The sequence below is a fragment of the Cygnus olor genome, chromosome 2, assembly GCF_009769625.2.
Source record: "Cygnus olor isolate bCygOlo1 chromosome 2, bCygOlo1.pri.v2, whole genome shotgun sequence".
Lineage (NCBI taxonomy): Eukaryota > Metazoa > Chordata > Aves > Anseriformes > Anatidae > Cygnus > Cygnus olor.
In genome coordinates, this window is record NC_049170.1 from 108917485 (window position 1) to 108945350 (window position 27866).

General features: G+C 36.8%; 1 protein-coding gene across 6 annotated transcripts in view; it reads left to right on the plus strand.

The window, feature by feature from the left end:
* DLGAP1 (DLG associated protein 1) overlaps positions 1-27866 on the plus strand; it is a 415298-nt gene that overhangs the window by 175563 nt on the left and 211869 nt on the right. The gene's annotated exons all lie outside the window — the stretch shown is intronic.

The following is a 27866-nucleotide window of genomic DNA, read 5'->3' on the forward strand; positions in this document are numbered from 1 at the left end:
GATAGATTTAGATTAGGTACTAGGAAGAAATTCTTTACTACGAGGGCAGTGAAGCACTGGCACAGGTTGCCCAGAGAAGCTGTATATGCCCCATCCCTGGAGGTGTTCAAGGCCAGGTTGGATGGGGCTTTCAGCAACCTGGTTTAGTGGGAGGTGTCCCTGCCCATGGCAGGGGGATTGGAACTAGATGAGCTTTAAGGTTCCTTTCAAACCAAACCATTCTGTGATTCTATGATTTTATAATTCAATGATACTAACATATTGACAGAGCTACTTTTTTAACCAGTAAATGTAAAGATGAAATAAGTAAGGTTAATTTAAGTGTTCATGTCAAATATAATTTAGGTGGTAGTTATTCAATACAGATGTTGTTTCCTGATAATTCATCTTTGCAAAATGAAAAACTGACTAAGAGAGCCCATTTCCTAAAGAAAAGAAGAGGTTATAGCATCCTAATATGAAGAATCCTCATGTAAAAGTAAAGTGGCAGGATCACAGCAAATATAATAGGGCCTAAACATTGATTGACATGAACTCTTGTCAGGAGAATTTATTAAAATAGTCAGTCTTCACAGTTTAGTACTTTCATTACCACTGAATGAAACAAATTTGCTCTTAAGTCACAATCCCTCTTTCTTAGGCATTATAAAAGCCATGTGCTGACATTCTGCTAAGGCATGAATGTCGTTCCGTGCCAGTATATTTCTCTTCTATACTTGCATGGCTTAAAATCAAAGAGTAAGTGAAGGCCATGATAATTTTAGTGTGTCTGATAATTTTTAGGAGGAAATTACATCTGTATCAAAAAGAGGAAACACAGACACAAAATATGCAAGAAATCCTCAGGACCTTAAAAATCTTAAAATTGTTGCATAGTTTCTTTCTCAAAAAGGATACCTGTGGTAGTATGGTACATTGGTAGTAAAGTACAGCATAAATATTCAATTTGTTTCTGACAGAAAGGTAGAAAGGTAAGGAAGATAATGAAAGAAATAATTTATACAGTTTACCATAATTTTATATTTTTTTCACATGTGACAGTAACATAACATTACTGTATTTGTATGTGTTAATTGCATTAACTTCCAGGTTAATCCACATTAACAACACAGGAAGAGCAAAGTCTCAGCTGAACTCTTCTTCTGTCTTTACTAACATAAAATTTTCTTTCTCTGTAGAACGCAAAGAGGTGTTCCCCCATATTCCAAATCCTCTTTGTCTATGTGAGACAAAAAAAAAATCAGTTACTAATACAAAAAAAAAATTGTAAAGGCCAACAAATCTCTTATTTTTCAGCTGTCAGGATCATTTGCTCACTTCAGCACAGGGGAACTCTGTCTCATTTCTCATTCTGACTCTAATGTTTTCTGGACATTTTTTTTGCTCTTGCCATAGCTCAAGTCAAGCATGGCCTGAGTTGTCTGTGCCTTTTACTCATGGTTCGATATTCATTTACACTGATGTAAGGGGTTTCTTGTGTTATCTTATGCTGCAGTTTACAAGAGGAGTTGCTGTTAGACAACATATCTACAGTATTTGGAGTACTGTGTTCCATCCAAGCATCTTAGCTTCCCTCACGGCTCTCCTCAAAAGTTACCTCTGTCATAAAATAGACATAAAACTTTATCACACAAAATTTAGATGGTTGCTAGATTGTTATAACTTATGGTCAGTTAGGCACTATATACACACTAAACCTGTATAAACAGATCATCTTTATTTTTTTCTCTCCTTACATAGTCTTATGCTCTTATTAAATCTTTAATTTTAAGGGCAGTCATTTGCTTTCTGTTTTTCTGTACCCTATCATACTTGGATGTTGAAGTGACTGAAGCCACTTGTTAATAATGCTGATTTCTGTCCAGGGTGTGTTTCATTGTTCCTGCACATCTTGATTAGCTGCTCTAGGCTAAGAGTTTTGACAGCATGGGGAAGTGGGAAAGGACATGAGCAGTGCTCTAAGAATCATATGCATTTAGTATCAGCCTTTTTTTTTTTTCCAATTTCCTTCATTTTCTGTCCCTTTTGGTGTTATTCAGTGTCACCATTTCCTCAGTTTAAACTTTCATTAATTTCAGGTGCTCTCTCTCTCTTGTTCAGATAGCAGAGCTCCTTTGACTACTTATGTGATTTAAGCCTCAGTTGGGCTTTGTTGAGGGATTTGAAATGGTGTACATCCAGTGAAGATGTGGAAAAGCCTAGGGAAAGCCAATGAAAGCTGTTCAGTACCTATTCATTCAAATCCGAGTTAGATGAATCAAGCATGTGCTCTTATCATTTATGAATAAAGGCCATCTGGTCTTTACAAGTTTATCCTTGTCTCCCTTCATAGTGCATTTTTTCTTGAGTAAAGCAGGATATAAATGTTGCATTGCATGAAAAACAAAAGAATTGTACAGCTTATTTACCATTGCCCTCCTGTCCATGCAGTTGTAATGTTGACTAAGTACTAATGACACAAATTTAAACTGTAATGAGAAACACTTTGAAAACACCAGTGAAAACCTTTTAAATATTGTGAATCATTTTGTGCTTTTGAGATGCTTAACCTGTACAGTTATCAAAAGTGATAGAGAAAAAGAGAAATTTCAAGAAAATAAATTTGGTTAAAGCGTTTTGGTTTCAAAACACAAAGCTGAAAACAACTTTGAGTTCATTTCATTTGTTTTGGAATGAAAGACAGGAAATGCAGACAAAAATTACAAATCTTGTGAAAATTATGATTTTCAACAAAAAGTCACTCTTATTTGAAAAATACTGACAACTAATTTTTTAGTGCTTTTTGTGTTCGTATTCCCTTTCTGCCACAAAATAATAAAAAATAAAGGCCCCTGCATGGTAAGAGGAATACTAGTAAATATTAGGTGAAAGGTGCAGGGACATCCTGCCTCCATGTCAGCCTTATCTGAAAGTGAGTGGCATGTTGGCAGATTTATCCACGTCCATAGCGAGTTTGACATCAGTCTGTCTCCATCCACCCCTGTAGGTATGTATTTTGTCCTGGTATGTCTGACCCACACAAGAACTGGTATTGTGTGGGGAGGAAGCTCAACTGTTTGGAAGAGAGTACCTTAGACTGGGGAGATGTCTGTCCTAATAGCTGCTTTGCTTTTGGTCTCAATGAGCTCTGGGCAAGGCAGCTTGCCTTCCTGCACTCCAGTTTCCTCAACAACTAACAGAAAATTGAAACACTTGAAGTTTGGCTGCAGAAAATGCCCCATAAGAGCTCTCTCATAACTGCTCCTGTAGAGCACTGGACTCTATGAGTCCTGATGAAAATGAGGACTGTGCTCCCCACATGCAACCCGGCAGTGGACAAGGCAGAAAGGCTACTCAGACCCAAAGTCACTTTCATTCTGGCAAATATGCTTGCTGCCCTGGCACCAGAAGTAGTTAGTTGTGTCTATGACATAGCACCAATACTTATCCTGAAAGTATAACTTCATGACAAGATGACAAGAGAACACGCATTTTGATAGCATTTTGTTTCTACTACTTGTGAAGGAGTTTCTGTATTTTTCTCACTCATGCCAGCTTTTGCTGTTGAACCCTGGATCCAGCCTGGATCCTCAACCCTGGATTCTTAAATGTTTTTCATTTAATGGTTCTGCATCTGCAGGTCTTTTCCAGAAAGCTTGTGAGAATTTGATGCTATGAGTGTTATATACTCCTGCTCTGGCTGGAAGTGCATGAGTATATTATTTACAGGGGTATTTTAGTGTACCCAAAATGTATTCATACAAAAGATATATTTTGCTTATGAGATGCCAGAAAAAAAAAAAAAAAAATTATATATATATATATATATATATATATATATATATAAAAGATTGAAATATTTGCTAGGAATTTTCTAAAATAGATATTTTAGAGATGTTTAGTCTGTGTTATGTATGGAACTGGAAACATTGTCCTCACCATACAGTAGTTTTTACTATTAACATACACAAAGTCCAAACTAATAACCTATTTTTCCATAGCAGGTAGGATAAAGAAGCTTCTGGATGTACAGTTTTGTCAGTGTCATCACTGCAAGATGAAGAATATTGATGAATGAATGAGCAAAGATTTGATTTGCTAATTATGATGAGAGAAGACTGCAAGAATTGTCTTTTGTTTTGCCACTGGGCCTTTCTATTAACAGTTGAACAACAAATTTGAAAAGTGACAGAATTAAATCTTAGTAAAATAAATTGAGATTTATTGTGTAATATTAGTTGTTTTTCTCTCCCTCATAATTTGCTGACTGACAGAAGTCAACCAAACAGTCTTCTGTTTTCCAGGAGTTTTTAAACCCACAGTCCTTGGATGCTCAAAGTCAATAGACAACTATAGGAGTCTGGAAAAAGAGACTGAGAAAAATAAGCTTCTTGTCAGTAGGCTTATATGTACTATATGGAGGGCTGTACTTTCCCATAAAGATTTGTGGCATTGAAAAACATTGAAAACCATGGCTCAAAAATGAGAAAGGTCATTTGATTATTTTTATTTCTTTGCGTCACCATATGATTATTAGATTGTGGTTTTTTTGATTGTTTGTTTGCTTTTTAATGGAAGACCAGATCTGAATCATTTTTCATATTCTGGAAACTTCTGCTGCCTCTTGGCAAAATTACTGAGGCCTCATTTGGACTCTTGCCGAGATGCTTCTGCCTGGAGGTGAAATGGATTGTATGAGTCAACTATCTCTTTAATGATCTTCTGTTTATTAACAAAGAGCATACAGAAAGCATATTTTTTTTCTGAATGCAGGAAGAACAAACAGCAGGCAATTTCCTTGCCTGTAATGCCATCGCAGCCTTTTCAGCCTGCCCTTTGTACCATGGATTTATTTTTTAACCTCTGTACAAAGACACATATTCACAACTTCTCCTTTAGTTCTCTGTGGCCTGACTCTTGGCTTTCGGCAGGTGGTGAATTCTGAAGCTACAGTTTTATCATACAAGGTGTTCAATAATGGTGTGCTTAAAGGAATTTTTGTCTATTTATTATTATTATTTTTACTTTTTATTATTATATTTTTTTGTCTATAAGACACAGTTTCACTGAACTAAAAGTTGACTTCACTGTGACACAGCACTGGACTGAATACCTAAGATGGGTAGGGTGGGTAGGGTAGGGAACTCCTTAAGTTGGCTTTAACACTGAAGAGTTCTATAATGTGGAAATGTGCCTTGCTGTTGCTATGGATATAATGACAACACTATCTTACAAGGTTAAAAGTCTGTTTAGCCCTGTATGCCGTAACCTGTCTTCATCCATGAGCAACAGCAGCTACCACGGGAAAACAGAGGACAAAGCATGCAGTGGTAGAGATTTCTCCAAAATTTTATCTCAGTCCCTAACAGGTTAATTAGTTAATTAGTGCCCAGTTACTCTATGCCATTGCAAGTGAATATTAGATAGGTACTTGACAGCAACAAAATACTGTATTAGTATTGCACTGCTGCATTTTTTTTCCTTAGTTCCCACAGAAAATATAAATTGGTATGATGATGCAGTCTAATTTAACCAAAATTTCACTCTTCTTTCACTGTGTTTTAAAAGGCTCCCTTAAGTTACGGTGAAGGGTCAAATATGTATTGGAAGTTTCGTTTCTGGAGGTGAAGCACAGTTAATGGTTTGAACTGTGATGCAATAGTAAAAAACATTCTGATGTATCAGCTAATGATGCAACTGATCTTTCCTTAAGCAAGATATTTATGTAGCTTTAGGTTAATGACAGGTGATCTCAGTTGTGGGTAAATTATTCAAGTTCCATGTCCCACCCATTTCCCTCATATTCCCTACTGTTTTACAAGACCCAAGTTTGTTCACTAAATAATTATTCTTGATTTGAAAAAAATAAATAAATAAATAAAATCTGACACATGAAAAGGCTTTGAAAGTATTTAAGTAGCTTATTTTTTCCCTTTGGAGAAAGCTCCAAGTCTTCCATTTACTCATTTAACCCGTCGTTCCATTGCACCCGAGGACAAAGTGTAATTTTTGTGTGCTTCAGTAATTTTGTACAGCACACAGAGAACAAATAAGTATCAAGTGACTGAAGTTAAAGTGGATTTCACACAGGAAGCTGTTTCCTTCCCTCCATACATTTTTAATAGAGATTTTCTTGATTGCAAGGTACTAAGTAGACTTCTGCCTTGGATTTTATAAATGCGTTTATAATAGCAATGGATAAAAAAACATTGGTCACAAAGTGTTCTCAGAATACACTGTTTTTTTCAACAACTCACAAACAGTGGCTTGAGAAGTATCTGGATGCAGTGAATGTACTAGCCAGCAAATCAAAAGGATCTCATCATTTCAGTTTTACAAAATACAATCTTAGATAATAATATCTGTAGTTAGTTCTCGGTGTTGTTTGCCTTATACTGTCCCGCACAATGATGTAGTATAGAGAAAACATCTTAGAATTCACTTGTATGAATTTTAAATGTAACCAAATAAGATAGCACCGTATCTTGGATATTTTAGAGGCTTAAAATAGAACTCCAAATCTGAGCTGAACAGAGCTTTATTAACTGACGTCATTTTTCTGATAAACAAGATGCTGTGTTATTTGACTAGAAGCTATAAAGCATTTTGAATGAAATAACAGAATTTAGCATGATCAATATTTTAGTAGGATGCCATGCTGTCAAAAATAGGTCTTGGGAGATTTATGATACTAAAATTACAGAGTTTGTTTATTGAACTGGCATTTCATGATCACTGGAGCTATTAAAACTGAGAATTAAATAAAGAAGTTAATTTAAGAAAAGGAAATTGTCATAATTAAAAAGTACAAATCATGTACAGCTTACTACAGAGAAGATATAAACCAGTTTTATAAGAAAGTCAAGTATCATTTAGAAAAAGTAGTCCCTACTGAGTAGACCTACATTGGCTTTTTCTGGCATAAAAAAATGACAACTATTTATTGATCCTGTGTCATATTCTGATGAACAAAATGGCTCTCTGGTATGTTCAGTGCATCTAAATGTGAAATCAGGAGATAAATTGTACACTAATTTTTAAAATTCTTATTCAATATATATAACTGAATTCTTATAAAGAATTACTATAATTAGGTAGAGTTAGGAAAGATCCATGAGAAAAACAGGAATTCTGAAGCTGTATTTTTAGCAGCTATTAACATTCACCGTGAGTTCATTCAAGACTGGTTTGGGCTTACTATGAAGAACTAGAGCAGTTTTACAATTTAGGACAGAATTTAGTTTCTGTGGTTTCAAATCTGGTCTACTGCTATCTCACGTTTAAAAAAATGCATAATTATGACCAAATTTCTTTACAACATTAGCTAATTATTAATCCAAAAATTATGTAAAGATCAAGAGTAAACACAATTCAAACAAACTGAACCAATACTAACTAATAATATAATTAAGATATCAGCACCTTGCTGCCCAGAGACTTCCATTTAGTTACTTTTGAAGGGTGAGACACACGATGAACATGATCTTTAATTAGTAATATTCTTAAGCCATCTTTGCAGCTCTCAGCACTATTGTACCATTGTAGGTTTCTTGGTACCTAGTGAAATATCATGCTTTGGAATGCACCTTGATGATGCTCCTGTAGAAAGGTTTCCCTACCTGCTTTTCTAGGTATAGACATTTTATACTCTTGTGAGCTCCCAGACTTTTTGGCTGCAGTCTTTCCACATTCATATTCTCACATAAGCTTTTCTACTCTCAATGTTGATGGATTTTTCCTCCATTCTACTGTATTTTTAACTGTCCTGGTTAGAGATGTCAGCCTAGAAGTAGCTTTCACTGCACCTTACATTTTGTAATTACAGTACTTCTGCCTAGAAGAAAGTCATTAGAGTAGGGTTTTATAAATACTAAAATGGCCTGGAAATATTGTCAATAAAGCAATAATACTGCTGTATATCAAGCCTGAGTTTTTGAGACCTTACTGTCCATTTGTTACAATGAGTAAGGAAAACATCCTGATGTTTTCAAGTTACTTCTTTGAGGTAGAGAATCTAGAAGGCATAGACATTCAAAGTGGTTGTTTTGAAAGAAAATGCCTCTGACAGTGTGGTGGCATTTTGTGATGGAATGGAGAACAGGATAAAAAGTGTTGCAAAAAAGAGATTGTACAAAAACCTTGTGCATGTATACCTACCCCTGTGGGAGAACAGTGTCATTCATCTAATTTGGTTTAAAAGATACGCCTAGCTTGAGGATGACCAACCTCTGATTCTGTTGTAATAAAACAAAAACTGTAGCGGAGCTTTGCTCACAAAATGAATTCCTCAACACTACATCCTTTGGGGAGTAGAGGGCTAACCCTGATCCTGACTTGATTTCACTATATACTTCATTCAGCTCAGTTTTTTCTTGTGACCATATTTTTAAGAAGAAATTCAGAATATTTTTGAAGTCTCAGCTCTGTACTTTATATTACACAAGCCTACAAATAAGAAAAAATAATTTGAGTGGCTAGGTTTTCGCACAGTTTATACTAAGATCATTGCACACCTTTTAATTTTATGACTTGATACTAACATATTTGAGAAGTGCTGCCTGATTTCTTCGCCAACTTACAGGATTTGAAAAAAAAAAAAAAAAAAAGAAAAAAAAGGACAAAGATATTTTAATGTTCATCAGCAATAAAAGTCAAAGCATAAAACAGACATAATGAGAACAATTGTAGTGTTTGTTACTTGATTTTGAAACCCATAACACTAAAAATGTTGGTTTTTTTTAATATATTTTGCACTCATGGCATATATTTACAAAAACAGCATTTAACATCAAACTTTAATCCCAATATGACAGAAAAAATTTCAATTCTATTACATTAGCAACACGCAGTGATAAATACAGTACCCATAACATAGTTTAGCCCTGATGCAATCAAGATAAATAGCTAAATGTATAAACAATGCTTCTGAATTTTGGTGTTGGCAGTGGAGTTGGCCAAAGAAGAGAAAAGAGACATTTTCATAGCCTTAGGAAATTAATGTTGATTTAAGCAGAAGATAGAATGGCTCATCTTGAAATATGGTTGATTGGTTAGAAAAAGTAATTGGAAGATGGAAAAGGATGAGAAAGTGCATAGGCTGCAGGATGCTATTTTGCAGAGATGAAGCGCAAGTGTCAGTGTCAAAAGGCACACCCACACGTCTAGCTTTTTCCCTTAAAAATGTTGAAACTGTAGATTTATGGAATTACATATTAATTTGGATTAAGTAGAACTGTTTGCTGGATTGCTATTACAATGCGTTGACATAGGGTTGCCTGTTGCATTGTTAAAAATGCATTTTGTAGCAGTTGGTACATTGATCTCTAGGGCCTGTTTCTTTCCTGTGAAGCATTGCAGCTTTGCACATTCCCTGCTTTTCAGTGAGAGTTTGATGTGTGAACTCACAGCAGATTTAGTTGGAAAAGGGAAATATAACCAGTAGATAAGCTTGGCGCTCTTTGTCAGCTCCTTATGACACCCCAGGCAGGCTTAGTAGCCAATCACAAGGTGCAGGAATGCTTTCACCTCCAAAGGGAAAGCTAGTGTCAGCTTAAAGGCTTGTGACAGCAAGGAGAGAGCAGAGAGAGTTGGGAGCAGGTTCTTCTTTCCACACCAGCACGGGAATTTAACAGAGTCTTTTCATGACTGGCAGAGAAAACCTGATGTTGTATTTGCTCCTCAGTGACAGAGCAGCTTGGGCAGGATATGTGAAGGAGTTTATTTTAAGTAATGAAATAAAAACTTCAGAGAAATTATAAACATTAGCCAACAGCTTAGCCAACTGCTTCATTCTTGAGACTGCTTTCATGTATTTCCAGATGAAACACAGCCTGTCTGTATGGAGCAAAATGATATAGTACATTGCTTTTGAGATGTAATATTTTTAGCATTGTTGCCTACTTTGGCCTGGCCAGTGAGAACCTTTCTTCTCCTACCAGTCTGTGCAAGAGTGGGATGGGCATGGAGATGAGGCTGAGTCTTGTTTCGTTCTCTGCAACCTGTTGTCAGAAGTTTGTTCCCTTACACATTAAGCTTCATTAGAAATAGTCATTCTTACTGCTAGGGGCTGTCCTCCTCATTATACAGCAGATGAGTTTGTTGGAAATGTGCTTCATGGTCTGTAGGGGGCTTACCCCTCCCCTCCATATGAGACTAACAAAATGCCCAGAGAGATTTTTTGTCCACATATCTCAGACAACTGCCACTAGGGTTTGTTATGGGTAAGCGTAAATATATGCCTCCTTCAAAGAAGATGTAAAAATGCCAAATATCATCATGCTTTTCAGCCAGCATCTTGTGCAAGTAAAAGGATTTTTTGTCCATCTCCTGCATGGGACCAAAGAAGCTAACGGTGCTTTCAAGATAGGCCAAACCAGGACTCAGTTGTTGCAGTAAAAGACAGTACTATTACTTTTCAGTTGCGTGATGAAGGATGCCTAGTAGTTTTAAGTGAAAAACATTATTTTTTTCCTCCTCCTCTTCATTATTATTTGGATGAAATCACATGCACTGCCTGTGGTACAAATTTATTTAAGAGGCTGCAGTTAATGAACTTAGAGGAGACATTTCTAGATAAGTCTAAGAAATTTCAAAAACTGAGGTCATATTGAGTTCATGCTCTAATACCTTTAGCCTGATTTTAAAATTCATGCTCTGTCATGTGGTATTAGACAATTAATTGGCTTCTTAATATAAAACTGAGAATACACTGAAAATCTTAACGGAATAGTAAGGGTGGAAAGATGACTTCAAATGTTTTTACTGTTGTACTGTCATTTCCAATGCTGCAAAACCTCCCATTAAGAATTAGTGCATCCCTTTTGAAATTCAGTTGTGCAATATGGCTACAACTGCAAAATATATTGCACAGATCAAGATCAGTTAAGATCAGATTTTAAAATCTTAATGAAATGGGGCCAATTTGCTGTTCCAAATTGCTTCCAGTCAATATTTGGTGGTTTTAATTTGGGAATGCCACAGGGATTCATCCTACTCTTGTATTATTTCTGACCTATCATAATGTTTGCTGGTGGGTGGCTGTCATTTGTTGACATAACACATTTGTTTTTTATGGATCTGCTGATGTTATGCAACTGCTTCTCAGTTACATTGTCAAAGGAGAAGTGATAAAAGACTTGTGAGAAATATTTATTACGATACTTTCTTTAACATAAAAATGTTTCTGTTGCTTTTCTTCTTCATTCTCTAATGATTTTCTAGAACCATGTTGCTTTTTGTATCTTTGAATACAGGTGCATTTTCGCCTGTATCACTTTGTTCAAACACTAAAGTACTTGAGATCTGAAGTTAACATTTATTAACAGCCCATTTTTACAGTTAGTACAGTATGTGCTTACATTTATAATGGGAGTGGCTGTAAAATCTCTAATGTTACAATCACAGAATCATAAAATATCCCAAGTCAGAAAGGAACCACAAGGATCACCGAGTTCAATTCCATATGTCTGAAAGCGTTGTCCAAACACTTCTTGAAGTCTGGCAGGCTCGGTGCCATGACCACTGCCCTGGGGAGCCTGTCCCAGTGCCCAACCACCCTCTCAGTGAAGAACAGACAGCTTCCTTCACCTTGCTAACACCCAGCCTGGCCCTCCCCTGTCCCAGCTCCATGCCATTCCCTCAGGTCCTGTCGCTGTCCCTAGAGAGCAGAGCTCAGCGCTTGCCCCTCCGCTCCCCTCGTGAGGGAGCTGCAGGCCGCCATGAGGCCTCCCCTCAGCCTGCTCTGCTCTGGGCTGAACAAACCAAGGGACCTCAGCCACTCCTCATACATCCTGCCCTCCAGACCCTTCGCTGTCTTTGTAGCCCTCCTTTGGACACTAACAGCTTTATGTCCTTCTTATATTGTGGCACCCAAAACTGCACACAGCACATGAGGTGAGGCCTCATCGGTGCAGAGCAGAGTGGGACAATCCGTTTCCTCAACCGGCTAGCAATGCTGTGCCTGATGCACCCCAGGGTACAGTTGGCCCTTTTGGCTGCCAGGGCACACTGCTGGCTCATATTCAGCTTGCTATCAACCAGAACCCCCAGATCCCGTTCCGTGGGGCTGTTCTCCAGCCCCTCATCCCTCAGGCTGTACATAGAGCCAGGGTTGCCCCATCCCAGGTGCAGAATCTGGCATTTGCTCTTATTGAACTTCATCTGGTTGGTGATTGCCCAGCCCTCTAATTTGTGGGGATCTCCCTGCAAAGCCTTTCTACCCTTGATGGAGTCAAGTGTTTCCCAATTTAGTAACATACATAAACTCAGCATGCATTTGACTTCTATGTCCAGATCGTTTATAAAAACATTGAAGAGAACTTGCCCTAAAATTGAGCCCTGGGAAACCTGGGGCTCCATGGGTAAGAAATTGTAAGAACAATTTATTTTGTAATGTTGACTTGTACATATAAAATCAAAAATTTGTGATAGAATGTTTATTGATGGAAATCAATTCATGAATGGTATTTGGCTGTGGGGCGTTAAAGCAAGATCAGCTTTTCATAATCCAATAGACAGCTGTGGTAAAAATATCTGGTCACTCAGATACTTGAAAACTGTTCCTGGAGTGGTACACTGAATATGTAGTGCAGTGAATAAAGCTCAGAAAGGGCTTTCCCACACTGCTGAATTGCTGAGTCTAGAACTGTAAACATGGAGATAACATTCATTTCTGTGCATGTTCACGAATCTTACGCATATCAGAAATGTGAAATGCAAATTAAGCAGAGCTGCAGTCAATACTTGAAACAGTTTTATCATGGATGCCTGTGTTCTGACTATAATATATATGTTGTTAAAATATATATGTCACTAAAATATATACGTCCATCAGTTATTGGGCATTCGCCTATTTGTACATGGATCAGATGCTTGAACCTATATAGCTGGTGATACATCTATTATCTATATATATAACTCCAGTGTGTATATACAGTGTGTGTGCCTTTCTAAAGGATAACTTAGACATTGATATATGACAGCATATAGTTTGCTGTCTTTCAGTAATGACTTCATATCTCTGTCCCAGAATCATCAATATACTGTTTTCATTTTTTTGTGCTTCAGTAATTTCAGGTGCAATACAGTGTTTGTCGCTGTGCTAGCTATCTCTAAAGTACATTAATGTACAATGAGAAGGCAAAGTGACTAGCACAGGAATGAATAATTACAATAATGACTAGTTGTTATTCTTGTTTATTCTGAGGAGTATTCTAATTAACTGTTTGGGAAATGGCTTACTTCCTACATAGCTGTCATATATATTAATTCCTGAGTTGGAAGGCAGTTGATTTAATACTGAGTGTTTCACTTCACCTAGAAATACTATTGGCTTCTATATTTACCTGTCATGTAACCCTAAGCCAACCTATGATTATTATTGCTGCTGCCAAGCTGTGGCAGGTCCTAGAACAGCCTTAAAAGTGGAAGAAGAGGCATGTTGGACTTCACTTATCCTGTGAATTAGGAATATTTCCATTCACCATTTCTTTGGTTTCTTCCAGGTCTTGTCCTCAACTTTAGTTCACAGACCAACACCAATGTCCTGCAAAAATCTATTGCAAAATAGGTTCTTTTAGGATAAGAGCAAATAATGTTAACTTCCCTGTCTGAAATAAGGATACTGTTAATAAAGTGGATCAGCAGAGAAATGCAAAGGCATGTGTAGGTAGAAGTCCTACTTTGAAAAATGGAGAGGTACAGTAAAATGGCACAGTAGAAGGAGACACTGGCCACTGAACTACAAATGCACTGAAATCAGAGGTGTAGAGCAAGTATACTCTTGTCGCATGAGAAAGACTGTGAATGAGTCTCTTCACACTTAAGAGCTAAAAGATATGTCAGTGCAAATGCTTCAACTATGTTTAGCTGTGACTGATGAGTTGATAGTGAAAGATGTGGTAATAAAATCAACAATATGATAAAATACATTTTGTTTTCTTGCGGGTCTTTGCTAGTTTTGATTGCCCTCTACTGGGCCATTCCATTTTTCTATGGATTTGATGGCATGACTTTCCAAAATGCTGTCTTTTCTTCCTGTTAATTTTGGGGTCTGTGAAGAGTATGGTTTTAACTTTTGCATTAAAAAAGGAGGTTTTCATCTCTGCTTTCATCTGACATGAAACATTAACTTTTACAGGTCCTCAAAGTTTCTCAGATCTTTTTTAGTCCATGTGAACTAGAAACCTCCTTTTTGGTGATCTGAAAATAAGCAAAGTTTGTTAAATGAAGACACAAAGGTTTCATCCCATATTTCTTCTGCTTAAAATATTTATTTTTATATGAATTGGTTTTATTTGTTTGGTCTTTTGAAAGGATTTTTTGTGGAACTTTTAACAAGAAATAGGTGGCATGGAAGGCTGACTGATGAAGTACTGTTTCTGCTTTTACACCCTATGCTTCAAGAAAGATGGGGATCTATAGGGTAAAGTTCAGGAGATAAATTGAAATAATACAAGTCTAGAAAACTAATTACAGAAAGGAAAGGCTTCATTAAAAATCATTGCTCAGAAAAAAGTAAAGATAGAAAATTAAGAGGAGGTGCTATAACTTTTATTTAACCCAAAGGCCACTATAAAGAGGGAGGGAGTTTATTTTTCTGTTCTGCAAAAGGTATGACAAAAGCTTTCAGGCTTCCTTTTTAGAAGGGATGATTTTAAAGTATATAGGTATATTCAGTCCCTGTTTTGGTAGGAGTATTGATAAAATGACCATCTGCAGTATAACCCAGCTCCTTTTTTCTATGACTTCCCTATGTTTGTGAGGTAGTAAAGGGCAAAGCAGAAACCAAATGACAGTTTCTAAGAAGCAGGTGTGAGAAAAGCAGGTAGTTCTGCTGAGAAGAGGTTTGTCTGAAAGATTTGTTTTTGCTAAGCAAGAAGGCTTTGTGAGGCCCTGCAAATTTCAGTTTTAAGAATTAATACTGTAAAATTATCCTAAAAAAATAAGAAACATGAAGAATATGGTTTATGGAACTATTTGGGATTCCTTATTCTTTGTGGAGATGTTTTGTTAGTAAGTTTTGCAACTCAGCAATATGCCAATAGTGAGTCTCTAGTTAGCTGGTAAGGAGATTCACATTTGACATATGCAGTTGAGATGTCAGTTTTCAGCAAAAGAAAATTTGTATTTACCATCTCATTTATACCTGGGAAAGTCTGTTAGAAAATATTAAAACACAAATAAAGGCACAGCAGGGTTTTCAAAAAGAGATTGTGTTGACTTTCTTCCCACAAAATTAGGAAGATTAGAAATCTCTGTGCTAATTATAGAAGATGCTCTACTAGATATAGCATTCTCCAGCCATTGGTTTTCTCCCCAGGAAAAAGAGGCAAGACCTACAGTGTCCTAACAAAAATGATGTTGCTTTCAGTAAGAGTAATCATGTGCCAATTTAAATTAAATTTCTGTGCACACTCAGATATATTTCAGACAATGTTATTGTCTGCATTTATTTCCAGCAGTAGAGCTAAGTGTTATGTGTCTCCAAACACCGTGAATCAAGAAATTATAACATTTAGTGTAACTTGCTTTTCATGTCCATACGATTTTTATACAAACTTTTATTTGAACCTGTTTTTAAACAAATCTTTAAAAATACAAAAGTATGCTGCCCAATCAGTAAAAATGGGTAACTTACAGTCTTTCAAGTCTGCACAGATACTTTTAGATGCTTCCATCATGCTATGGTTATGGGGTTGAAACTCATGTTTTGGGCATCCTTTTGGTTAACCAAAGGCCAGGCCTTGACAGTCTGTATGGCTTCCTCTGGATCTCCTATAAAAAAGCAAAGAAGAACAAGGGCAGGTATCTGCATAATTTTGTACCCCTTCAGAAGACCCTAGAATCTAAGGACAACTGCAAAGTTTTTTTTTATGTGCACCATTTTGCATCCTATAGACTCATCTCAAGCCTGCTTCAGATGCTTGAGAGGAAGCCAAAACAGGATATACAGCAGTAAATTATCGTAGTAGGAAGTCTCCAATCCCCTGAACTCACTTGGTAGTTTTACTCCATAATTTATGTTGCAACACAATAATTCTGAATGCAAAATACAGCAAAGTAGGTGCTATCAAAAAAAAAAAAAAAAAACTCAACCACTTCATCTGCTTACTGGTTACTTGCAGCAATTGCAGTGTTGTACATTCTGAATGCACAGAGCTGCATAGCATTTTAAATACCAGAAATGTTAAGAAAAAAATAAAGGCAGAGGTCTTTTCAGTATATTTGAGCAGGAAAAAGCATCAGTTTATTTACTACCAAAAAAATGGGGAAGTAAAATATATCTTCCAACTTCATTTTGCCCACTTAGAGTAGAAATATGTGTTATCATTGATAACTCCTAGGTATAACATATGATTCTTCCAGGCAGCTAAGTTTTAGATACAACACAAGACAGTCACAGTGGACCTATCATAGTTTATATGCATAATAAAGTCAGTAGTGTCAACTCCAGATGTTCAAAAACATCCATCAAGCTCCAGAAACCAATGATTTATGTTTCTTTTTATTCATCTGCTGGTTTCTGAGATTTTAGGACTCCCTTAGAACTTGTTTTCACACAGCTGAGGATTAGAAACTTACTTTATTTTTAATGCAGAGTGAGTTTCTCACATTCTTTGTCACATACCATAAAATATAACTGTACTGCTAATGTTAACTGGAGTTTTCCTGGGTGTGCAGAGATGATACTGCTTAAAGAAGCTAAATATGTCTAGTAAATGAAATGTGATACTGTAGTACAGTAAATTTAAAGTTTATCCAAAGATGTCTTGGAGCTAATGGCCAGATTCATGAAAGGGGATGACAAATGAAATATCAATATATGTCAGATGATATTTTTAAGAGAAGCTAAATTAACTACTTCCTCTTTATTGAGATTTTTTGTGAAGCTCTTCGGTAAAAATATCCTCTATAAAATTGATAGACTACATGTACTTCTAAACTAAATAATAATAATAATACTTTAATAATTTTTACAACTCCATCCTCTCAATTAAAACCAGGTCATGGTAGAAATCTAGACAAACCAATACATCCACCATATGACAGCCAGGAAACACTGAAACATGGAATTTGGGGGAGGGAGGAGGGGTGTTAATTCACTACTAAAAAAGAAGAAAAAGCTGAGAAGTTAGAAATTGCTTAGACAACTTTCTTCAGGCCAGAACACAGCCACATACACAGTAGATACAATATTTTTATAGATACAGGAGTTCATATATAGTACTTTTCTGCAGGCAGAAATAGGGAATTTGATATGTCATCAAAAAATGACATGAATCTGTCATATCATAGCAAGAAAACAGTTACTGATGAAAGAAAAACTTGAAAAAATAGACGACTTAAAATCAGGATAAGGGTCTGACAAACAGAACTTTTGTCTCGTAATTACATGGAATAGTCATTTTTTTGCCGTTCCTCCAGTCTCTCTGAAGACTTTAGTCCAGTGTTATTATACCTGTACTTCTCTGGCATTATAAACAAAAAATAATTGCACTGTTGGGGAATTTTACAAACATTGAATCGAGTTTTCTTCTTATGTTTACTTTATATCAAAGTGATTCCTGTCAGTCCTTCAAGCTGCTGCTGACTTAAGTGCCTGCAAGTAAGAGAATAAGGCATTATTTCTGATGATGCTCTTAAGGCACACAAAGGAAGAAGGCAGCCTGGAGGATTCCACTCAGGAGCTGACATGGTTGATCACTTTGATGTGCACTAACTTTCTTTAAGCTACCCTCAGAAAATGACAACTCAAAGTTCAACTTAATGCTTTCAGTTCCTTTTAACTAAACAACCCTGTTGTCTCTCACAGGATGTGTTCTTAGACACACTTATTGTTGATTATAGAATCAGCATAATTCTGACATAAAATTCACTACTAATAAATTTAGTTCCATATAAAAAATGAAAACCATTTCAGTATCATAAAACTTAAAGTCACATCATATAATGAAATATGCTGATATAAAGTGCATACTTTAGATGTCTGAAGAAATTACAGATGTCCTGAGAATTGTAATGTTCCCATATTATAGTCGGAGGAAAATTTTAAAACTATTTATCTGTCATTATTCTAATACTATGAAAAGTCTACATCAGTATTTTCAGGCCTAGCTTTACACTTGAGTGTAGCAGTGAAGGTAGCTTTGCTGTACTCCATGTTTATTGCACTTCAAGTCTTCATTTCGCAATTAAAATTGAATGATGAAACCTCGCTTTATTTCTGGATAGTCAAGTTAATTTCCTTTATATCCAATTGCTATCATCAATGGTTGAGTTTTGCAACACAAATAATGGCTCATTTTGTCAATGCAAACATTATTTATTTTTTTTCTGGTGGGGGACAAGCTTGTATTTATGGGAAAGATTTTGTATTTTCTTTAAGTGTTTATTTAAGTGTTTAAGTGTTTAAGAAGATTAGAAAAATATCTTCACTGAAATTGTAGTCTGATTTACTTTTAAAGCTGCATAAATGTATTTTGAGTCTCCCTTAAGAAAAGTATTTCACAGTTGCAGAAGGTGAAGTTAAAGCACTTTTCTTTGGGACAGGAAAAAAAAAAAAAAAAAAAAAAAAAGAATGTGTGCCACTGTGCCACTGACCATGGCTTGGATCTTCAGATTTCCATCAGTTAACATTTTCAGTTGCTCACATTTATTTCATATACAGCCTTAAGATAAACACTACCGCCAGATCATGTTATTTTTTCTGAACAGAACAACTGTGGAAGAGAGACAGACAGTCTCTGTTGTTATCTTGCCATGTAAAGAGATATATTTGATAAGAAGCCCAGAAACCATAAATTTCTGTTCCAGCTCTCTTGCTAATTGCTGTTAATATTTCTATTTCCTTCACATTACACATGGTTCATATTTTTACCTTTGACAGTATCTTACAGTGGTTCATTTTCACAAATAAAATATTGGAGAGCTTCTTCAAGCTCACTTTAAGTAGAACTGGGAACAGACTTCAGATTTCTATTGCATTGGCATCGAGTCTCAGCTGCTTTGCCAGTCTTTCAACAGGATTATGGAAAACAATTTTTATATTGCAAAACATTTGCACTTAGAAGTGAATTTGGATGGTGTGATAACGTTCATTTTTATGTTTTCAGCTAAGAAAAACTATTCCTCTGAATAAAGTTTCATATTCATCTAAATGTGTACACTCAGAGACTTATAGGTTATTTTGCCTATTTCTGATAAACAGGAAATCTGCTGATGTAAGCTACAAAAATGTTAGAATCTGAGTTAATAAGCTTGTCTTTCAGACAGTGGGTCTCACTCTTAAGAATGTAACCTAAGTACTTTAAGGACATGGGGTGTCTCAAGATACTCTAGCCATCCATAAAGCCATTCCCTTACACATCCAGTTTGAATCTTACACAGATTAGCAGGCTTAAAGTGCCATATTCATCTAAGAGAGATTTGACATCTCTTTGTGATGAGTTTTTGGTGAATATGAGTTCCAGTTCACTGTTCAAGGAACTTTCTTAGCCCTTCAGTGCAGCAGCATCCCTTAGTATTTGCTAGGTGCACAGCCCACCATAGCGGGATCCTGCCTTTGTAGTAAGAGATCATAAAGTAGGGGACATATTACACTGACTGCACATTTGTAAGGAGGGGCAGAGTGGTTGCTATTACACTTACATCTGAAATGAGATGAAGAATTAGAAGACAGAAGAGAAAACTGATTAGGCCTTCTTTAAAGCCTTTGTAATTTTTCCCCAGATTTTTGGGTCTACTTACACTTTAATAACTCTGTCTTGGCTATTCTTTTTTGAAAAAAAAAAATACACCCAAATGTAATCAAATGCAAAGTTGATGCCATTGATAACGCATTCATTTGTTACACCACTATTTCCCAGACTTAGCTTAATCTGGTATTTGTCTTACATTTTGTTTTACAGTTGGCCATAATCTGTCTTTCAAATTACCGCTAGCAGTTAACTGATGTGAGTAGCTCAGAGGCCAACTGCTTTCTATTTCTCAAGCAATCACAATAGACAAGCATTGTTTTTGCATACAAGGTAACTAAAGTTAGGTAGGTTTAATTCAAGCCATAGAGCCCAACAGTCCTTACTAGAACTGGTCCCAAGGAGGCAATTTTCACATATTCAGACAAAACAAATATAAGAAGGAGAGGCTGAGCTTTAATGTCCTGCAGCCCAGGCCATTGCTCACTACAAAACAATTTTCCTTTTACAATGGCCCTTCACCACTGCAGACAAGAAGCTGCAAAATAAGTAAAACTGGCAGCATACGAGGAAGCAAACTAGCAAGATGATTAGGAGACTGCAACGTGGTGAGGCTGAGAGCTGACTATGCTCAGTGCTGCTCAGAAGAGAGTGGGAAGATCTTGATGCCTTCAACTATTCCAGTTGACAAACAAATTCTAGTTTGGACCAGATGACTTTCTGAGGTCCCCACCAGCCTCGGTTATTTGGTGACTGTCCTCTGAGGCTGCCTAGCTTGTCACAGCACAACACCACAGCAGCCAAAAGGAGCTGCTGTTGTACCATGCATCCCTGCTTTTGCCCACCCTGGCTCACTGCCTTATGCTGGGCTCTCAGGATATTTTGATAAGTGTGGATGGGAAGAGCACATGCCACTTGAGCCACAGCATCCTTCTGCTGCTCCTATGCTATTGTTAGTGCTCCTTATGCAAAAGAGAAGTAACTGTGGAGAATCAATGCCTTTAAATTTATCATTGGGATGTTGATCTTTCTGTTTGAAAGTACTTTGACAATTTCTTTTAAAGCACCTGATAGCTCAGTCTGGAAGCCAGAAGGTGTTTAGACACTTTTAAAATACATATATTTATTAAAAAAAAAAAAAAAAAAAGTAAAACCCTATAGGCCTTGGTGTTAATTTGTATGAGGCTATTACAGACATGTTACGTACTGAATTAAGTATATATTAACCAGAGGTATTCAAAATGTTTGTGAGCAATGCTTCATTGTGATCAAGTGTGACATGGCTATTTACTTGTATCAGTACAGATAAAGGCTTAAAAATTGGGGAAAAGTAAATATGTTTCCAGTTTCAGGAATGGATATCTGTGTTAATTAATTGCACTGAGAAGCAGGATTCTGCTTTCTGGGTTGCTGTGGATTGAGTACAAACAGCTGTAGAATTTGGCAAAATGCAAATTTTAAAATGTAAGGATAGAAAAAGTTTCTTACATAAACAGCTGTGTGACGTTCTGATTTTGTCTGTTATTGTCCACACAGTAGTCCAGCCTTCAGTGTGTTTTCTTTGTGTTTGCTGGAGAAAATAGAGATAAGGGTGGGACAGCCAACATGAAAGCCTCAATTTTTCCTTCTTTCAATATTTAGAATAGAGAATAAAAAGGTTGCATTTCAAAGGCTAGGTGATTTTTGTTTAATGTTATTCAGCCACAGCAAAGAATTACGTCAATAGTATGTGTTCCAAGATGCTTTATTGCATTTAGCGTGAATAGGCTGCAGGAAATACATAAAAACATTAAGGCAAACAACCCTTCTTTCTCCCTGAGCACACCTGTCAGCAGAAGAACGGTTTAAGGACTCTGGATTTATGGACCCAGAAATGCAGGGCCCATGTGCTTGATACATCAGAGGGTACCTCTGCTTCCTAAAGCAGCATAGCCTTTGATTTCCGCTCCAAATATCTTGCAGTGTCAAGCCGGCAGATTTGGATTTGAACACCATTGCAAATTTTTAGTTTGATCCAAACAAACAGAGTGCTAAAGCTGACAAGGACAGATATACATACATACAGACACATACATACATACAAAAGTGCATGACTGCACTTTTCAGTGTTTTACCACTATGACAAGAGTGAATTTCATTCTTGCTAGTCCTACACTTGTATTCAGTGATATTTTTAATGTTGTAATGTGTTATGTAGGTTCCTCATGATCAGAGAATAAGCAGCAGAGAATGGCAGACAGCAGAGAATGACAGCAGAGAATGGTAGACTCTGTAGCAGAAATTAAACTTTTCCAGGTGCCCTGAAACCTACTGCAGAAGGGGTGAGAATTAGTGTAATAATTGTGTCCCAGGTGGTATAGAGCACAATATGTTTAAGGGAATTTAGAAGAGATGCATGTGCAGAAGTAGTCAGTACCTAGGGATATTGTCAGTTTATGCCTCATTTACTTGATACTCTTCTTTCATAGATTTATTTAATTGGTTTCATAGGTAAGAGTAAACATGAAAAATGTAACGTGTGGCCCAGCACACCATCCTTTCTGTGAAAGCATATAATTATAAACTCTTTATTTGCTTTTTTATATATTCATTTTCAACAGACTTCATTTTCCAGATTTTACTTTATATTAATTATAATTTCCTTGTGAAATAATAAGAAGTGGAGGTGATTGTACAGGTCTGCAAAGGAAAATCAGGAAAGTTTAAATTGAATCATTAACTTTGCATTATGTTTACAGCTCTTTATATGAAAGGAGAATTTTCTAATGGTGACCTGATTCTGGCAGCATGCCAGGTTTACACTGCTTTTTACAAGTGGAGCTCAAAATCATACAAAACCAAGACTAAAAGATACCAATCCCTTATCTTTCCCACTTTAAAATACTGGAGACTGTTTTCTGTCTCATGCATGAACCAACACAGGTTGTATTCAGCTACCTAAACCTGAGCATCTATCACCATTTCAGATGCTGCAAGTTATCGTGCCTGGCTGGAAGCCACTGCTCCAATAGGGCACAGCTCAGCTCTCACTCCTAATTTGTGTCTGCCAACCCCATGCAAATTTCTCAGAAACTGCAGGTGCTTGGGGTATCCAAAATGGTACAAGCTGCCTATGTTTACGTACGTGAATCCTGCTTGTTACTGTACCACTTGGGGGGCCTTGTTGTTAATGTACCAAACTGGGTTTTCACTGCAGGCTTTCTGTTTGACAGCAGGCAAATTTCTTCACTTATTTTTGTGGTCTTGCTCTATTTCCTTAGCAGGACATGGTATTTCATTGTTTCTTCTGTTCATCTGTCTTGGCTAGATCATCTAGAAGATTCCTATGGGAAGATCTCAAGCTAGCATATACCACAACTTAGCCAGGATTTCAAGCAAGAGCCTCTTGCGCTGAAGCAATACAAACACTAGTAAATGAGTGAAAAACTGATAATTTGGGAAAGGAGTTCTTTGCTTTGATTTTTGTAGATGAAAGTCTTGAGATTTAAACTGTCATAAACCATAAATGCCAATACACTGTACGTAGGAGTTGTACATGTTAATTAATAATAATGTTGTTAGTGCATCAATTACTTTTGTATGGAAAGTGGTTTTGTATTGCTGAGTACAAGACAAGAAGCTTTGTACTTGATTAATACAGTATGAATTTCTAGTAAAGGCAAGTTTTAATTAAATAAAGGGAATTTTCAGTGATCTTAGTGATTCTGGGCATTTTGACCCATACTACCGTCACTGAAAGCACTTTTATATATTTGTATGACACCATTTGTGTCAGCTCAACAGTGATACTCCCATTTTGGAAGAGGATAAAAAGGGACATATATTTTTATCATCCTTGCAAAGTTGTCAAGACAGTTTGCCAGTCTATGTGCAAAATCCTTTTGCCCGCATTCTACTATGATGACCGAAGAGAACGTTGTTTTCTGTCAATGTCTCAGCCCACTTCTTTGTAACGTTAGCCTTAAAAAATTGTCACTTGACTTACAGGTGTTTTGAGGCAATACAGACAGAAGTAAACTATGCTAAGGTCCTCAGATGAAAATGTTATATTTATTCTCTTAATTAATGTCACGTGTTCTAACTAGGAAGATCTTGGATATGAGCTGTGACCTTGAGGTTAAAAAAAATGTTAATTATCAGTCTTTGAAAAATGCTAATTGACCCAGTGAACCATTAAATTGTTTAGATTACATTTGATAGTATTTCATTAATATAAAATATAAAGTCACACTTTGTTAATGTATGAAATGCCATTTAAATTGAGAAGTCACTCCTAAACAACAACTCAGATTTTAAAAGTTTTTTCTCACTAAAGTAGACATTCTCATAACTTTATTTATTAAGATAGTTTATTATCAGCAGAATAAATACCAAAATATATAAATATTATATTTCCTTAATTACAAACTGTGTATCTGCAAATAAGTTTTTGCTTATTTACTGAGTAGTGGTCAGTGTTGAATTCCTGTCAAGAACTGACTGATTGGCTAAAACAGTTAGTATTGGAGCTTCTCCCCATGGCAAGGAAACACAACCATAGTATTGTCCTCTGAGGATTTCTTTGTAAGACCTGGTGTTGGGGATGTCTCAGGTGGTATCTGAGTGAAAAGAAAGGAGATCTGACTGAGACAAGAGAATCCTTATGGGGCCATGCAGCGTGGGACAGCCTAGAGGTCCTGCAGTTAAGCTTATGCTCAGCACAGACTGAAGAATATTTATGGCCTTAGGACAGACCTTGATTGGAATTCAGCCCACAGGAAGGTGGATTAAAAACAACCTTATTTTCATCTTTAAATGGAGTACACAGTCAATTCCTGTAGCACATGGGGCAGTACGGAACCCTTCTGTCCTTTTAAGTCTACACATAGCAGGAAGAAACTGCTGGAAGTGTTTGTCCTTACAATTAACAACATGCTATAGCTTCCCAAAGGAGCCTGTGTTCTTCTCAGGCTTTCTTGTAACAAGCCCTGGATGTTCAGCTTTCACTTGTTTGCTCCTGTCTCATTTTGTAAGGTCACTAGGGCGGGTGCAGCACTGTGCCTTGCAGCACACCACCTGCCTGGCCTCTCTCATGCAGCAAAAGCCCACGGAGCCAAGGGAAAACTCTGTGGTGTTTTGTTTTTCCAAAAAAACATGGCAGCTTAGCAGTTTAATTATAGAAATGTTATTTCTACCCCATTCTTCAAGCATGGGGAAAAAAAAAAATCCCTAGAAAAAATGTCAAAACGTCAATTGTAGGTCCTTTAACTAGTAAGGGTATCATTTACTAAGTAAGAAGTATTCAGAAATAGGTAAGCAGTGTATTTCCCTAACACTGAATACTGCTATATTAATTCAAAATTGCTGGATAAAGAGGTTCATTGTTTGGACTGCAACAGGTTGCTATGAAACTTTCCTGTTGGGAGCTGTGAGAAGGAAGCTTTCCCCTTAAATGTGCCAGTGTTAGCCACATCATTTTTGTTAGCCCTTCACACTGCAGCAGGGAGTCACCACGCAACCAGCTCCTGCTCAAGTAGCCCAGCTCATGCAAGACTAATTCTTTCTTTCTGAACACCTTCCTCCTGGTACACTTTCTTCACCCCACCCCCCCACCCCCCCAAAAAAAGAGGTCCCTGAACAAGGGGTAGGCTTCCTAGCTGCTTCATGGAAGAGACAAATCCAGCTGCTGTTTTTTCAATAGTCACTGTGGTCCCAGAGGAGTTAGGACATGGGGCCTTGGTTCCCAGCTGAGTGCCAGGCTCCTTATGTCTGAAACTTCATGGTGGAGACCAGGGAAGGAAGGTGTGGATGAAGACCCTTCAGCTGAGCAGGACCTGCTGCAGCAACCCTCAGGCAGGCGTGCTGTGTCTGCAGTCTGAACACTGTGAATAGGGCTGCCATGCCATGACCAAGAGAGAAGCAAGCATCTGCCTCCTCCAGCTTTCCACAAAGCTGACAGACAAACTTAACTAGGCCTTTGACAATTAATGGGTGAAAGCATCAAATCCTTAGACGTAGCCATTAGCATCTTTTATAGTGTCAAGTAAGTCAGCAATATGATGGCAATGTGACAAGCTGTGAAAATACTTTTAGCTCACAGTGCAGTAGGATGGTATGTGGGAACACTGGAATGCAGGTTAATGCGTGAATGGTAGACCCTACTGTTAGACAGATTATTTCATCCTGGGTGGTATTGTATAAGTACCCTTGGAAAACGATCAGTTCCTGGGCTGTCCAGATTATCATAAACTGTCAATATCCCAATAACACACTACCCACAGATGCAGTTTTTGTTTTTCTGGGACAGATGTATTTGCATTTTTAATTCACAGGAATCTCATTACTCTTATTCTGAAGACTGAAAAATGCTAAAACAAGATAAACAAGGAAGGCCTTTTGCAGTAAATGTTATTTTTACATTTCAAAATGGATTTAATTGAATGGATGAAATTCTGTTCCAGAAGCCCAGCTATGCAGCTGAAGGAAAATGGAATGATCCTACATTTGATCATCTTTTTTTTTTTTTCCAGCTAAAACTTGTCAGAAGAGTAATTTTGTTATGACAGTAGCTTTTTTAAATTAAATGTCTGCAGTCTTCTCTATCTGCTTAGGCAAGAACAGCATATTAGAAAGTTGCAAATGAAATGAGATAAGGCATCATTCAACAGCAGGAGGCAAGCTTGGCAGTAGCATATGAATGGGGTACTGATATTGTACCAGCATTGTGAGTGGGAGCGGGAAAATTGGGGTATTTGGAAGGCCACTACATCCTGCTATGAGGGGAGTTGCAAGCACCAGGTTAACATAAAAAGACCTGAAGAAAGTGAAGAGGCATTTTGCAGAGCTGTTGATTAGTAGAAGCATACACTCTTCAGATGTCATTACCTATGGTGTTACAAATCATGAACTAAATAGTCTGGGCCTTTCCACCAAACTGAGGGCTTTTCCTAAGCTTCTAAATAAATGTTGCGGCTTTTCAAGGACTGTTCCATTTTTAAGGCAGTAGAATAACTAACTAGCTTGATATCTAATAAGACAGCAGCATGGAACTTCTTAGAAAGCTGATAAAGCTATTATTTCTGATAGTCACTGACAATAGAAATATGCTGGCTGTTTTCCAGCGGCCATTGGTCTCTCATTTTTTTAGTCCTCTTTTGCTGAGATGCACAATGCAACTCTGCATTCTTGTTATATGTAGCAAGAATATTAAATAGAATTGAAGACATAGCAGCGCTTACAGCTGTACAGTAGCTTATAAATTACAGTATGTCATTCTTAAGTTTTGAACTTCATTCTATCTTCAGAATGTTAAATTTTGAAATATTTTGTTGGCTTTTTCAAAGATAACATTTCATTAATGTAAAATAGTGCACAGTGTCATTGATGTCTAAAGAAAATATTTGTCTAAAGAAACCAATACAAGGGTTTCACCACTCATGTTCCTTGATGTCCTTCATCATCTTCATAAAAAGATGCATTTCAAAATCCAGGTCTGTCAGCTCTCCTAGGTATCTAATTAATTCAAGCTGGACTATTTCCTTCTTGCTCTTCAGTATTTTCTTTAAATATGTACATTCAGTGTTATCTGTACAAGCCAATTTGATTAGACCTTCCATTCATTTTCTTTTGAATTATACAGGTCAGAAACAAACAAACAATCAAAACCACAGAAATAGTTTTAAATTAATTTTCTTTTAACCTCTGTAGTCCAGGCTGTTGGGGTGGTGGTGTGTTTTGTTTTTTTTTTTTTTTTGGTTTGGTTTGGTTTGGTTTCGTTAGGTTAGGTTAGGTTAGGTTTGATTTGGTTTGTTTTTTTTTTTCCAAACTAGATCTGAAATACATTGAAGGCAGCTCTCAGCATAGAGAGAAAGGAGAGTTACTTTAAATTTTGTGCATTATAATCCAGGATTTCAGTTAAGATCAAGCTACAGGAGGAGGAAATCAGGTTATTCCCTAAGAGCTATTATTGGCCTGTGCATTTATTTTTCTTCCAACAGTAACATAATATATAGTCAGTCTAGGCTGATCATAGGTACAAGAGTCTTCGATGTTGAAGTGTAACAGATACTATGCATTTTGGAATAAGATTTCCTTCAAAGCTTGCACTACACAGTCAAAGATGTGCACATCAGTTGTGAGCCAAGGTTCACAGTAAGTTTTAATTAAACATTTTGCATCTTTGTAGCTCAGAATAGGCCTAATTTTGGTTAAAAC